A 13504-nucleotide genomic window follows, 5' to 3' on the forward strand; every position below is an offset into this window, starting at 1 on the left:
TAATGTAACTATTGCTTGGCCTTTAGTTAGGCTTGTTTTTGCCAAGACACACATTAGCCCTATCATCATAATTCTGCTGCAGATTTTCAGAGTAGCACATTGGCAATAAGTGCTTCTGAGTTAAGGGGTCTATGTAAAACTAAGCTGTCTGCAGGGCTGGTGTTAAGGGGTTAACTGAGTAATTGCCCAGGGCCACCACTCAATCAGGAGCCACCAGCGTCTATAGCAAAAATTGTATTTATAATAGCTCTGCATTATCAATATAGTTTCCGATGCTGGGACTGCTTAAGGACTTTCGGTGAGACCACAAATCCTATAGTCTATGGAACTTCAGGACCTTCGATCATGTGATGGTGATGTCACCACTGGTCCTCTACTGTGCTTGAGTTTAGAAGAACTGAATAAGAGGGGACTGGTAAGCATTATATTGTGTGTATAATATATATATAGATATATAAAAACAGTGGGTACGGAAAGTATTCGGACCCCTTTACATTTTTCACTCTCTGTTTCATTGCAGCCATTTGGGAAATTCAAAAAAGTTCATTTTTTTCTCATTAATGTACACTCTGCACCCCATCTTGACTGAAAAAAGCAGAGATGTAGAAATTTTAGCAAATTTATTAAAAAAGGAAAACTGAAATATCTCATGGTCATAAGTATTCAGACCCTTTGCTCAGACACTCATATTTAAGTATATTTAAGTCACATGCTGTCAATTTCCTTGTGATCCTCTTTGAGATGCTTCTACTCCTTCATTGGAGTCCAGCTGTGTTTAATTAAATTGATAGGACTTGATTTGGAAAGGCACACACCTGTCTTTAAAAGACCTCACAGCTCACAGTGCATGTCAGACCAAATGAGAATAATGAGGTTAAAGGAACTGGCCAAAGAGCTCAGAGACAGAATTGTGGCAAGGCTCAAATCTGGCCAAGGTTACAAAAGAATTTCTGTCGTACTCAAGGTTCCTAAGAGCACACTGGCCTCCATAATCCTTAAATGGAAGAAGTTTGGGACCACCAGAAGTCTTCCTAGACCTGGCCGTCTAGCCAAACTGAGCAATCGTGGGAGAAGAGCCTTGGTGAGAGAGGTAAAGAAGAACCCCAAGATCATTGTGGCTGAGCTCCAGAGATGCAGTAGGGAGATGGGAGAAAGTTCTACAAAGTCAACTATCACTGCAGACCTCCACCAGTCAGGCCTTTATGGCAGAGTGGCCCGACGGAAGCCTCTCCTCAGTGCAAGACATATGAACATATTAAAGTTTGCTATAAAACACATGAAGGACTCTCAGACTATGAGAAATAAGATTCACTGCTCTGATGAGATGAAGATAGACCTTTTTGGTGATAATTCTAAGCGGTATGTGTGGAGAAAACCAGGCACTGCTCATCACCTGCCCAATACAATCCCAACAGTGAAACATGGTGGTGGCAGCATCATGCTATGGGGGTGTTTTTCAGCTGCAGGGACAGGATGACTGGTTGCCATTGAAGGAAACATGAATGTGTCAAAGTACAGAGATATCCTGGATGAAAACCTTTTCCAGAGTGCTCTGGACCTCAGACTTGGCTGAAGGTTCACCTTCCAACAAGACCATGACCCTAAGCACACAGCTAAAATAACAAAGGAGTAGCTTTGGAACAACTCTGTGGCCATTCTTGACTGGCCCAGCCAGAGCACTGACCTAAACCCAATTGAGCGTCTCTGGAGAGACCTGAAAATGGCTGTCCACCAACGTTCACCATTCAACCTGAAGGAAATTGAGAGGATCTGCAGTTTTTCTTTTTTTAATAAATTTGCAAAACTTTCTACATATCTGGGTTTTTTTCAGTCAAGATGGGATGCAGAGTGTACATTAATGAGAAAAAAATAAACTTTTTAGAATTTACCAAATGACTGCAATGAAACAAAGAGTGACAAATTTAAAGGGGTCTGAATACTTTCCGTACCCACTGTATGTATGAGAATGCTTGTCTTTGTATGTATATCCATGTATGCATCTTTATATATGTATGTATGCGCGTGTCTGTATGTATACATGCATGCCTATATTTGTATGTATGTGCATGCATGTGTCTTTATGTACAGTGGGGAAAAAAAGTATTTAGTCAGCCACCAATTGTGCAAGTTCTCTCACTTAAAAAGATGAGAGGCCTGTAATTGACATCATAGGTAGACCACAACTATGAGAGTCAAAATGAGAAAACAAATCCAGAAAATTACTTTGTCTGATTTGGCAAGATTTATTTTGCAAATTATGGTGGAAAATAAGTATTTGGTCATTGACAAAAGTTCATCTCAATATTTTGTTATATATCCTTTGTTGGCAATGACAGTGGTCAAACGTTTTCTGTAAGTCTTCACAAGGTTGGCACACACTGTTGGAGGTATGTTATTATTATTATACATTTATATACCGCCATTTATTCTATGGCACTTTACATGTGAAAAGGGGCATATATAGACAAGCACAATAAACATGAGCAGTACAAGGCACACACAAGTACAAGAGAGAGGACCCTGCCCGCGAGGACTTACAGTCTACAGGGTATGTTGGCTCATTACTCCATGCAGATCTCCTCTAGAACAGTGATGTTTTGAGCCTGTCGCTGGACAACATGGACTTTCAACTCCCTCCAAAGGTTTTTTATGGGGTTGAGATCTGGAAACTGGCTTGGCCACTCCAGGACCTTCATATGCTTCTTACGAAGCCACTCCTTCGTTGCCCTGGCAGTGTGCTTGGGATCATTATCATGCTGAAAGACCCATCCATGTTTCATCTTCAATGCCCTTGCTGATGAAAGGAGGGTTGCACTTAAAATCTCATGATACATGGCCCCATTAGTTCTTTCATGTACGCGGATCAGTCATACTGGTCCCTTTGCAGAGAAACAGCCCCAAAGCATGATGTTGCCACCCCCATGCTTCACAGTAGGTATGATGTTCTTTGGATGCAACTCAGCATTCTGTCTCCTCCAAACACGATGAGTTTTGTTTCTACCAAACAGTTCCACTTTGGTTTCATCATACCATATGACATTCTCCCAATATTCTTCTGGATAATCCAAATGCTCACTAGCAAACTTCAGACGGACCCGGACATGTACTGGCTTAAGCAGGGAGACATGCCTGGCAATGCAGGATCTGAGTCCCTGGCGGCGTAGTGTGTTACTGATGGTAGCCTTTATTTCTGTGGTTCCAGCTCTTTGCACGTCATTCACTAGGTACCTCCGTGTGATTCTGGTATTTTTGCTCACCATTTTTGTGATCATTTTGACCCCACGGAGTGAGCTCTTTCGTGGAGCCCCAGATCGAGGGAGATTATCAATGGACTTGTATGTCTTCCTTTTTCGTTGTATTGCTCCCACAGTTGATTTCATCCCACCAAGCTGCTTGCCTATTGCAGATTCAGTCTTCCCAGCCTGGTGCAGGGCTACAATTTTGTTTCTGGTGTCCTTCGACAGCTCTTTGGTCTTCACCATAGTGGAGTTTGGAATGTGACTATTTGAGGTTGTGGACAGGTGTCTTTTATACTGATAAGTTCAAACAGGTGCCATTACTACAGGTAATGAGTGGAGGACAGAGGAGCCTCTTAAAGAAGAAGTTACAGGTCTGTGAGAGCCAGAAATCTTGCATGTTTTTAGGTGACCAAATACTTATTTTCCACCATAATTTGCAAAGTAAATCATGCCAAATTTGACAAGGTGATTTTCTGAATTTGTTTTCTCATTTTGACTCTAATAGTTGTGGTCTACCAATGATGTCAATTACAGGCCTCTCTCGTCTTTTTGTATGTCTTTGTATGATTGTGCATGCACGCATCTGTATGTCTGTGCATGAATGCATCTGTATGTACTGTATATGCATGCATGTCTCTGTATGTACGTGCCTGTGCATGCATGTTTCTGTTGTATGTGCCTGTGCATGCATGTTCTTGTGCATGCATGTCTCTATATGTGCTGCGTGTATACATGTATCCGTATGTATGTGCTCTGTGTATGCATGTGTCAGTGCGTATGTGCTCCATGCATGCATGTATCAGTATGTATGTGCTCTTACATGCATGTATCTGCTCTTTGTATACATCTGTGAGTGTGTATGTGCTCAGTGTATACATGTGTGTGCTATATGTATAAACATATGTGTTGGTAACATAAAATGTTTGAGTTGCTTACTGTGTGTAGCATCCAAATTTCTAATTCGCAGTAGCGCAAATGAGAGTTTATAAGTGTAAACATTCTCCAATGAACGAGCAAAATGGTGCTAATTCATTGGGTGATTGGATTGTTTATGCTAGAACAAAAATCATCATCACTACATGGATACAGCCCCTAACCATCATCAGTACATGAAAGTGGCACCAGAGCCACTATAAGTACATGAACAAAACTTGCAATGTAAGGTCAGCTCCATATAGTGTACATTTGTATCGCATGAACCCACAACTCACAATATGTCCATAACATACTGCAAGGAGATGCTGGTAGTTGTTGTTATCAGCCATTATCAGACTGTGGACCATACAGGAAACACAGTACGATTAGATGCAGTCCAAGTCACAAACAAACATTTACAGTGATGAGCAAAAGGTTAACAATCTTTTGAACTTTTGAGTTTCAGGCTCCATATCTCACTATCCACTACAGCTTTGATCGTAAGTCTACCATCATTTTACACTCATACAAATATTCAAAATACATATAACGTTAATCCTGACTAGAGCCATATCAATATCAGTCTCCTCATTAACAGTTTAAGGAGATTTAACTATATAATAACCTACAAATGGATATAAAATATCCATTTACCACTCACAAGGAAATATAAAATCAATCAAATTTTATTAAACATATAAAAAAGGACATGCATCATAAAAAAGGAAGACACATGTGTGAGGATTCGACAAAGAGGGTAATTCAAGTAAGGAAAAAGAGGTGATGGAAAACCAGGTATGATTTAAGGATTACGTATGTAACGGGCTGGGTGGGGGAACCACTGTGCCAAAGCCCAAGGAAGACCTGGAGGGGCGTGACTAGAAGCCTCACAAAATCTGACCATGGACATGCAGCAGCTAACAAAACCGCCGGCCGTGGAGAGACAGGGGAGGTGATCCATGTTCTACTCCAAGACTGACCTTTGGTAGATGGCAGCTGACCCCTAGGAATGGGTAGCTGGAATGGCCCGGTTGAATGCCCAACAGATGCAGGCAGGCAGAGAAGATGACAGGAACTACAGGTGCAGACAGGACAGGCTGACGGAGATGAGCACTGGCAGGTGCAGCTGGCTTGGCTGCCGTGGAGGTGAGCACTGGCGGATGCAACTGGCTCGGCTGCTGTTGAAGGAAGCTGTAATATATATTGAGGTACTATGGAATCTGATTGCGTGGGATAAACGAATCTGAGACCAAAGTGGAGACAAACTGTATTAACAAAGCAAAAGTAAACATAAACTAACAGAAGAATTACTGAAATTACAGCGAAGTGCAAAACAGCACAAAATGGAAATGTTCAGCAGCTATGTTAGCGGAGCGTGACCGCTAATGCAAGCAAGTCCAGAAATTATATGCAGTAACAGTGCAATTGCATCGCCCCCAAGGGGCCGTGGGGTACTCGGTACCGGGTCCTGCGGTTCACAGGGGGATGTCACGGTGGCTGACCCGGTCCGTGGCCCTGGGACGTCCATGTAAAAGGGAAAGGTCTTTAAAGGGATAAAGTTTGTGTACGTGACGCCACCTGTGGTATTCGGTCAGGGTGACCGACGCTGCTTTAAGGGGTCCGCTGGGGTGATGTTATGGCAGATAGATGGTATACCTTCCCACAGGTGAAGTATATCCCCAGGGCTTCCCGGTGTGTAGATGGTGATATGGTGAATGGCGCAGAGAAGAACGAGGACACAAGGTTGCAGTCTCTTTACCTTTACTGAAGACTTCAGCATCCACAGTCCAGGGCACCAGATCACAGGGCAGGCAGAGTCCGGCCGGTTTTGAGGCAAGTCCAGAGTCCCCTTGTCCAGGTGGCAATCAATAGCCTTCCCTTGTGCTGCAGTGGTGTATTCCCTTACTGCCTATGGCTTCACATAAGGTCCTCACAGATGTTATCTCTCTCTCTGTCCCCCGTATAGGATAGGACAAAACCCGTATGACTGGTGGCTTGAGGCGGTTTATAGGGGCTCTAGCATGCCCCAGCCTCGGAGGGGTGCCACCGTGCCTCCTAGGTGTGGGTGCGGACAGGTAACGTGCAATTAGCTGTCCTGACGATCTCTGAAGTAAAGCATAAAGATCCTTACTCACTCGGTGTTCCGTCCACCGGGATTCTGCACCTCAGAAGGAGGCAGCCTGTGCAGGGCTGGTCTCCTTCTGGTATCCACTCCTTTGCTCTGACTTCCTTCACGCTCGCTGCAATACAGTTCTGCCTTCTGTGTGTCTCATTCTGGGAGCTGCAGCTCTGAGGGCATGCACAGCTCCTTTAACCTTCCATCCTCCTCAGACTCTGGTCTGGAACTTTCTAACTTTCCCTATAGTCTACCAGTTATATATATGTGGGGAGTGACCTAATAAAAAGGAGCAGAAGCTCCCCCTGGTGGTCTGGAGTGTGAAATGTGTTGCATGTTTGTGATACCTGGATGCAGTTATCCTTCTTTGCCTCCAAACGTAGCATCACTCCCCGAGAGGAAAGCAATACCACTGCGACGACCAGGACCCTGGGGCACCGCACGACCTGAACTTATACTTGGTAGTCCAGAAATACGCAAACAATGAAGCCGACACCTTTCACGGAAGTCCAGTAATATGAGGATGCTGAACCACAAGGAGAAGGCTTTCCAGTGTACTTCCTTTAGGGCTGAAAAATTCCAACTAAAGTCCAGCACCGCAGCTGCACAGACACAGTCCAGGAGGTAATGTTTAGAAAATAACAATATCAAAAAGTCTTAGGAACCACAGCTGTTCCAGAGATGTGCAACTTCACTCTTTCGAAGTCTGGTCAGTAGGTAAGCACAGCCAGGATTAGGAAGCAGCACAGGGAACTGAAGGCAGCTGGAAATGATGAGGCAGAGCACAGCGTAAACAAGCAGCAGTAGGAACTCCAGAAACAAGTCAGGAGGAAGCTCAGAAGCCACCAGCAACAAAATACTCAGGCAAGGAGCCTTTCCTGACCCAGACTTAAATAACAGGACTGACAGGAAGTTCAAGAACAGGGCAAAGTACCAGACTCCATCTTGGAGGAGGGCAAAACAGACTCCATGGAACATCCAAAAACCTTACAGAAGCACTGATGGGTGCAGCAGACTCAGCTGCCATTGAAGGAAAGCATTGTTGGGTGCAGCTGGCTCGGCTGCCGTTGAAGGAAGCACTGGCGGGTGCAGAAGACTCGGCTGCTGTTGAGGAAAGCACTGGTGGGTGCAGTAGGCTGAAATGCAAGTACTGGGACTTGAGAACTGACTAGTGTGTTAGGAACAAACTCACAACATTGCACAGGCACCTCCATGTTGGAGGATGTGCTCTAAATAGTAAGAGACCTCCAGCTATTGGCTAGGGAGTGGACCCTTTAGAGGAACGCATGTGACCCCTTTAAAAAAAAGTAAGTGTGCATGTGCATGCTCTAAGCACAGTGCCTGGAGACCTGCTAGGAGTGCACACAGCCCGGTCAGCAGCAGACCCGGAAGGAGCAGGATGGGAGCCTCGGTGTTAGTACGCAGGTTTCTCTGGAGTGAGAGAGGGACTGCAGGCAGAAATGCGCGTGCTATAAAGTACCAAATCTACTCAGCTTGTGATTAAATAACATGGCTACCAAAAGACCTTGTATATGTATTTTCTAAGATAGACCTCTTTTTTGTCTGGCTAGTTCATTAGAATAAAGCTAAATTAAGTCATTGCTTACCCATAATGTAATCACAAAGTCATAGAGACCATCGCGACCGTCTCAACACGCGTTTTGCACTGCTGCTTTTTCAAGACTATCATCTTGGCTATCTCATACATAAATTTGACTTGCAGCTATTTGGAAAATGATTAGTTATGTAGATTCTTGCCATGTCACTGCATTGTGTCATGGTTTGGACAGGGTTAATGCTCTGCCCTCCCAGGGTTAATTGTTGTGGCCTCCTTTTGGATCTGGGAGGGATATTTATACCCATGCTGGACTAGGATTCTCTGTCAGTTATACTTTCCTTCTGTCTGTGTGCCTGACCCCCTGGTGTGCGTGAGCATATTGTGTTGTTTGTTTGCTCTCCATGCTCGATCCAGTCTGTTTGATTCACTCAGCTTTCTGACCTCTGGCTTTCACCTGACTATCCTTCTGTCTCACCCTCCACTACCTTGCTTATCTCTTATCTCCCGGTTATTGATCTCAGTAAGTTTGACTATTCTCCAGAGCCATTCGCCTCCTTTGCACCCCGGCGCCTGGCTCTGCCCTGGCCACTCCCCCTCTATCACATGGTTCAGGTCCTGCTTCCTACCCGATAAGTTCTCCGCCGTTCTGCTCTGGGCTCCCTTACTGCGGCGAGTAGCCTCCCGGCAGTAGTTGTACCCGGGATCCGTAACACATTGTTACTGTTTTGCTCCTAAAAATCTAAATTTTAATTTTTATTATTTTGTCAGTATTTTGTAAATCTAATTTTGGCTTTCAACACTGCCTGAATCCTTCTGGGTATGCTCTCGATCAGATTCAAGCATGTTTTGACCAAAACCTGATCTCACATCTCTTCTACACTTTCCCAAAGTTGGTGCGTACTGGTCAATTCACTTGGGTATGTATACAGTTTTTTCTTTCACTCTATCAACAAGTGTTTGATTGGGTTGAGGTCTGGAGACTGAAGTCTAAACAGCAAATGTCTTATGACACCAGTCTTACATGAGGTAACTGATTGCCTCTAGAGCCAATATTTTGACACCAGTCAATGTGCTGACACTTTTCTCAGTAGTAACTCTATCATACTGCGACAGTCTGTGTCACTCACACTGAGTCGATGAAGTGTCCGAGGGCAAGGCCGCCCATGCATATCCATGATCTGGCCCAGCAAAACTTCCACACTCAGATTCCATTTTAACAAACGTATCTTTACTGTTATACATTTTCATTAACAAAGCGGAACACAATAATAGACAGTACAAAATATGCCTATTCACAGGAATAACGTGTAATAACAAACTTTCCCTCACTGTCCCTATCCACACGTTACCAGTTCCTTTGCTCCAGGAGGTTATCTTCCCACGTCGCAGGCCTGTCTGTCACTGCAGGGAGACGCTCCAGCCAAGGAGAAAACAACAGGGAGTAAACAAAAACTCTGTCTCTCAGGTCCAGACTGTAATCCTTGGGGTTCAGCAGGTAAGGGTGGAATGTTCGGCCTCTCAACAGAGGACCCGCTTACAGTTCGTGGGCTCCAGGATCTGTGAAGATGTCACCGCTGAGTGCTCCGCAGTGTGGGAGCTGGGAACAATCTGGATGTCAGCTTCCAAGAGAGAGAGGTCATCCAGGCAATCTTCTATATCGCATCTACAGGAGGACGCCAGCACACACAGACTTCTCTCTGCACCGACTGGTTTCCCGGGCTCTTCTTCCTCTCCCTCTCCTTCCTGGTCACATAACATAACAGGGGGGAGTTTAGCCAATACAGTTTGTTTCTCTGTAATCACATTCGGCATAGGTATAACTTCTGGCCACACAGGGGCAGTGTCTGTCACAGATTCTATGTCAATGATAACAGAACAGCCACAGCCGGCCAGCTCATTACACCAGCACATTAGCTCGTAATCTGTGCCGGTCACAGCACTTTTCATGGTCGCCTCTCAATAGAAGGAATATCCTGAGGTACAAGGTAGCTTTGTTGGTCACTTTGCATTCTTTTGCAGCCTACCTGTTATAGACACTACAATACAGCATGGTACCTCACATAAAACATTAGTCACTTATCTGATTTTGACATGGCACCCCTCCTTCCAAACTGTCTTGTATTTTGCACTGGTCAGTCCCTTTCCTCTTTACAGGTGGGGGTCAGGACTAAGCATCAATGCTGTGGTACTTTTTGATATTTTAACGGTGGCTCTCCCTATTGCAAATGGGTTATTGCACATTAAATTGTAGCATCTTTCTTGTGGTGCTAACGTTTGGACTCTTCGTTGGTTTGCTTAAAGAAGACTTGTCACCTGATTAAAAGAGGCCAGTATTGGCTTTCATTTTATTCCCACTGATCCCCTGAGTGGTTCCAGCAATATGGCCCTTTTTTATTTTCTGCTAATTTTTATGGTCTTTACCAAGGGGGTGGTTCACACTGGATTCTTTGGGGTCATGTCTTTAGGCTCCTCTGCATGATTATACTATGTGAACAGCCCCCTTTGGAATAACTATAACAATTAACACTAATTAAAAAGGTCAATGTTTTTGGATCTATATGGCAGATTTTAAAAAAGAAAAAAGCTGAATACTCAGGTTAACAGTAGGAATAAAATAAAATAAAATATAGAACTCTATGGGGTTTATGATGATCTATATTCAGCTCTTTACAACTTCAAAATGTCTTGGTATTGAGGCCCTAACACAAATAGCTAAAACATGATCCAACTATAGACATGCAAAAGCTCTTGACATGAGGCCTCATTACACAAAATGCCCAAAAGTTAGGCTGTGCTGATTTAATGGTCCATAGCAGATTAATGACATAGGTGTTTGACAACTGGTACAACACAGTTAATTGTGTCGTACAAAACAGTCTATAGAGGAGTGGGAATAGATAAGAGATGGTCCATATGTAGGAATAGAAAACGTGCCCATTGTTATTTACTAGGTAATATACCAAAAGTGAGTAACTCAACATAAGATATGGTACCTCTCTAATGGATCTCTATGAAATCCATCTATATTTCTCTAGCACCCGTGGTTCAGTAAGACACTTGCTTGACACAGGTGCTTGGCTTAGTGTGCCTTAAAGTGGCCTAGGTAGATGAGATCATCAAGTCATGCTGCAAAACTTAAAATATCCAACGTGAAGCACCACAGAGAGCAATGGACCCAGGGGAAGGAAGTGGAGCCGGAGATACCCAGGTCAGCTATGTAAATAAAAATAAAAAAATAATAACAGATAGTGTATATTGGGAATAAGTCTCCTGATTTTTTAGACTGCTCTGAAATTTGCGGTGAGTTGGAAATCCTGCTTCCCACCAAGACAAATACCGGTATATATATACATGCAAACAAGCATCATGCATAAGGGAGACAGAGACTTATTTTATAAAATGTGCAGTTGAAATGATGTTGATCAACACACATAATTTAAATCCAATGATGTGTACTCATAGTCACATTGATAGATGATAGCAAGTCATAGTTCCTAATGAACTTTATTGTGAAATTCCCCTAAACACTTCTTAAACTTCCTGTTCCTCAATCCAATGCCCACTCACGCTGCTTCTCGCCCACCTCTCCACCTCCACTATGCTGTTTTTCTCTACAGTAAGAAAAGTGCACTGAGCGATATATACAGTTCCTGTTTCTTATACAGTACCAGCCTTTAAAGAAAGTAAATATATCAGAATCTCCTGAAACTGTCCACAGTTTATGAATAATATTTAGCAATAATAATTACTATTTCTTCTCACGACTTTTGAGGGACCATTTATAAGTATGTAACTGTGGTTACAAGTCTAAAATTGACTCCCATTTACAATGTTTTTCAATTGTGTATAGACAAAGGCAATATAAGAGAAAAGAATACACATTGGACATTCAGATAATCATGATGGATAATAGCGTAAGAGATCATGTGGGTCTCATATACATAACCATTGATGAATCTTCTTTAGTCTTATAAAAGAGATCTGTACTTTCAACAAACTGCATAAATTAAGACTACAAGCAAAAATAAGATAATATCTTATCAGAAAATTCTTTTCCACTTAGGAGACACTTCCTCACTCCCCCTCATCTGCCTCCTGAACTCCACATCTAATCTGAAAAACAGCTCAACTATGTCTTACTCAGACAGGACAGAATGTTTAACTATTATACCCTATGGAGTGTGGAAAAGAACAAGGAGTGAGGAGCAGGGTAAGCAAACAAGCAGAGGAACATACAGAAAGATGGTGCTGAGCTTTCTAACAAGTCTCACCCCAGAGCTTCATTCACGTCCTCACAGCTCAGAAGTGCTCTATTATTGTATTGATGCTGCGGCTGCTTTTTCTGTGTGCTGGGTAAGCAGTGAAGAGCATAAATGCATCCCTGTGTGCTTGCAAGGATATGAATAGGAGACATTATAGAAGCTAATTTCCATCCACTAGCTCAGAGTCAATTGCAAACTAAGTCCCTGCAGAGGGTAACACTTGTGAATATTCAGGCCATAAGTCATATCTAGAAATAGTATTATTCCTGATTTACACACACAAGATGCCTAATTCTGAAAAGATCCTTGTAAGTATGTTTACCTGTTAAAGCAGCATTACCTGGTCCTAGGATTAGCATCCCTGCTTTATGTGAATCCTGCAGTCCATTGCTTAATATGAACCTACACTGATCTGCCTGCAAAGAAAACAGCCATTAATCTAGCATTATATGGCTTGTCACAGCAGGTACTAACTTCACATGCTCCCTTGCAATGTCCTTTGAGAAACCATGGACATGATAACAGACAGGACACTATGTGCACACGTTAGTTTTGCGGTTTCCGCTGCGGGTTTACTCCTACACTATTGATGCTGCATATGCAGCAATATGCAGCATCAATAGTAATGTTAAAAATAATTAAAAAAATGGTTATACTCACCCTCCGACGTCCCGATCTCCTCGGCGCTGCACGCGGCGGTCCGGTTCCAAAGATGCTACACGAGAAGGACCTTCGTGACGTAACAGTCATGTGACCGCGACGTCATTGCAGGTCCTGCTCGCATAGCAACCCTGCGACCGGATGGCCGCGTGCAGCGCTGAGAGGTGAGTATATCATTATTTTTTATTTTAATTCTTTTTTTTTACACAAATATGGTTCCCAGGGCCTGGAGGAGAGTCTCCTCTCCTCCACCCCGGGTACCATCCGCACATGATCCGCTTACTTCCCGCATGGTGGGCTTAGCCCCATGCGGGAAGTAAGCGGATCAATGCATTCCTATGTGTGCAGAATCGCCGCGATTCCGCACAAAGAAGTGACATGCTGCGGATTGTAAACCGCTGCGTTCCCGCGCGTTTTTTTCCGCAGCATGTGCACAGCGTTTTCGGTTTCCCATAGGTTTACATTGAACTGTAAACTCATGGGAAACTGCTGCGGACCCGCAGCTGCAGAAACGCTGCGGATCCGCAGCAAAATCCGCAACGTGTGCACATACCCTAAGACTCTACCACTCCAGCATGGCCTAGATCACTCTTGGTAAGTATTTTACATACAGCATGCAGTGTAACCCCTTCCTAACTGGGCTCTTTTTCATTTTTGACATTTTCATCCCCATCTTTCAAGAGCCATAACTTGTTTCAATTAACATACAGCTGCAGTATGAGGGCTTACATTTTGTGGGATGAGTTGGAGTTTT

This window comes from Ranitomeya variabilis, chromosome 3 (assembly GCF_051348905.1).
Source record: "Ranitomeya variabilis isolate aRanVar5 chromosome 3, aRanVar5.hap1, whole genome shotgun sequence".
NCBI lineage: Eukaryota > Metazoa > Chordata > Amphibia > Anura > Dendrobatidae > Ranitomeya > Ranitomeya variabilis.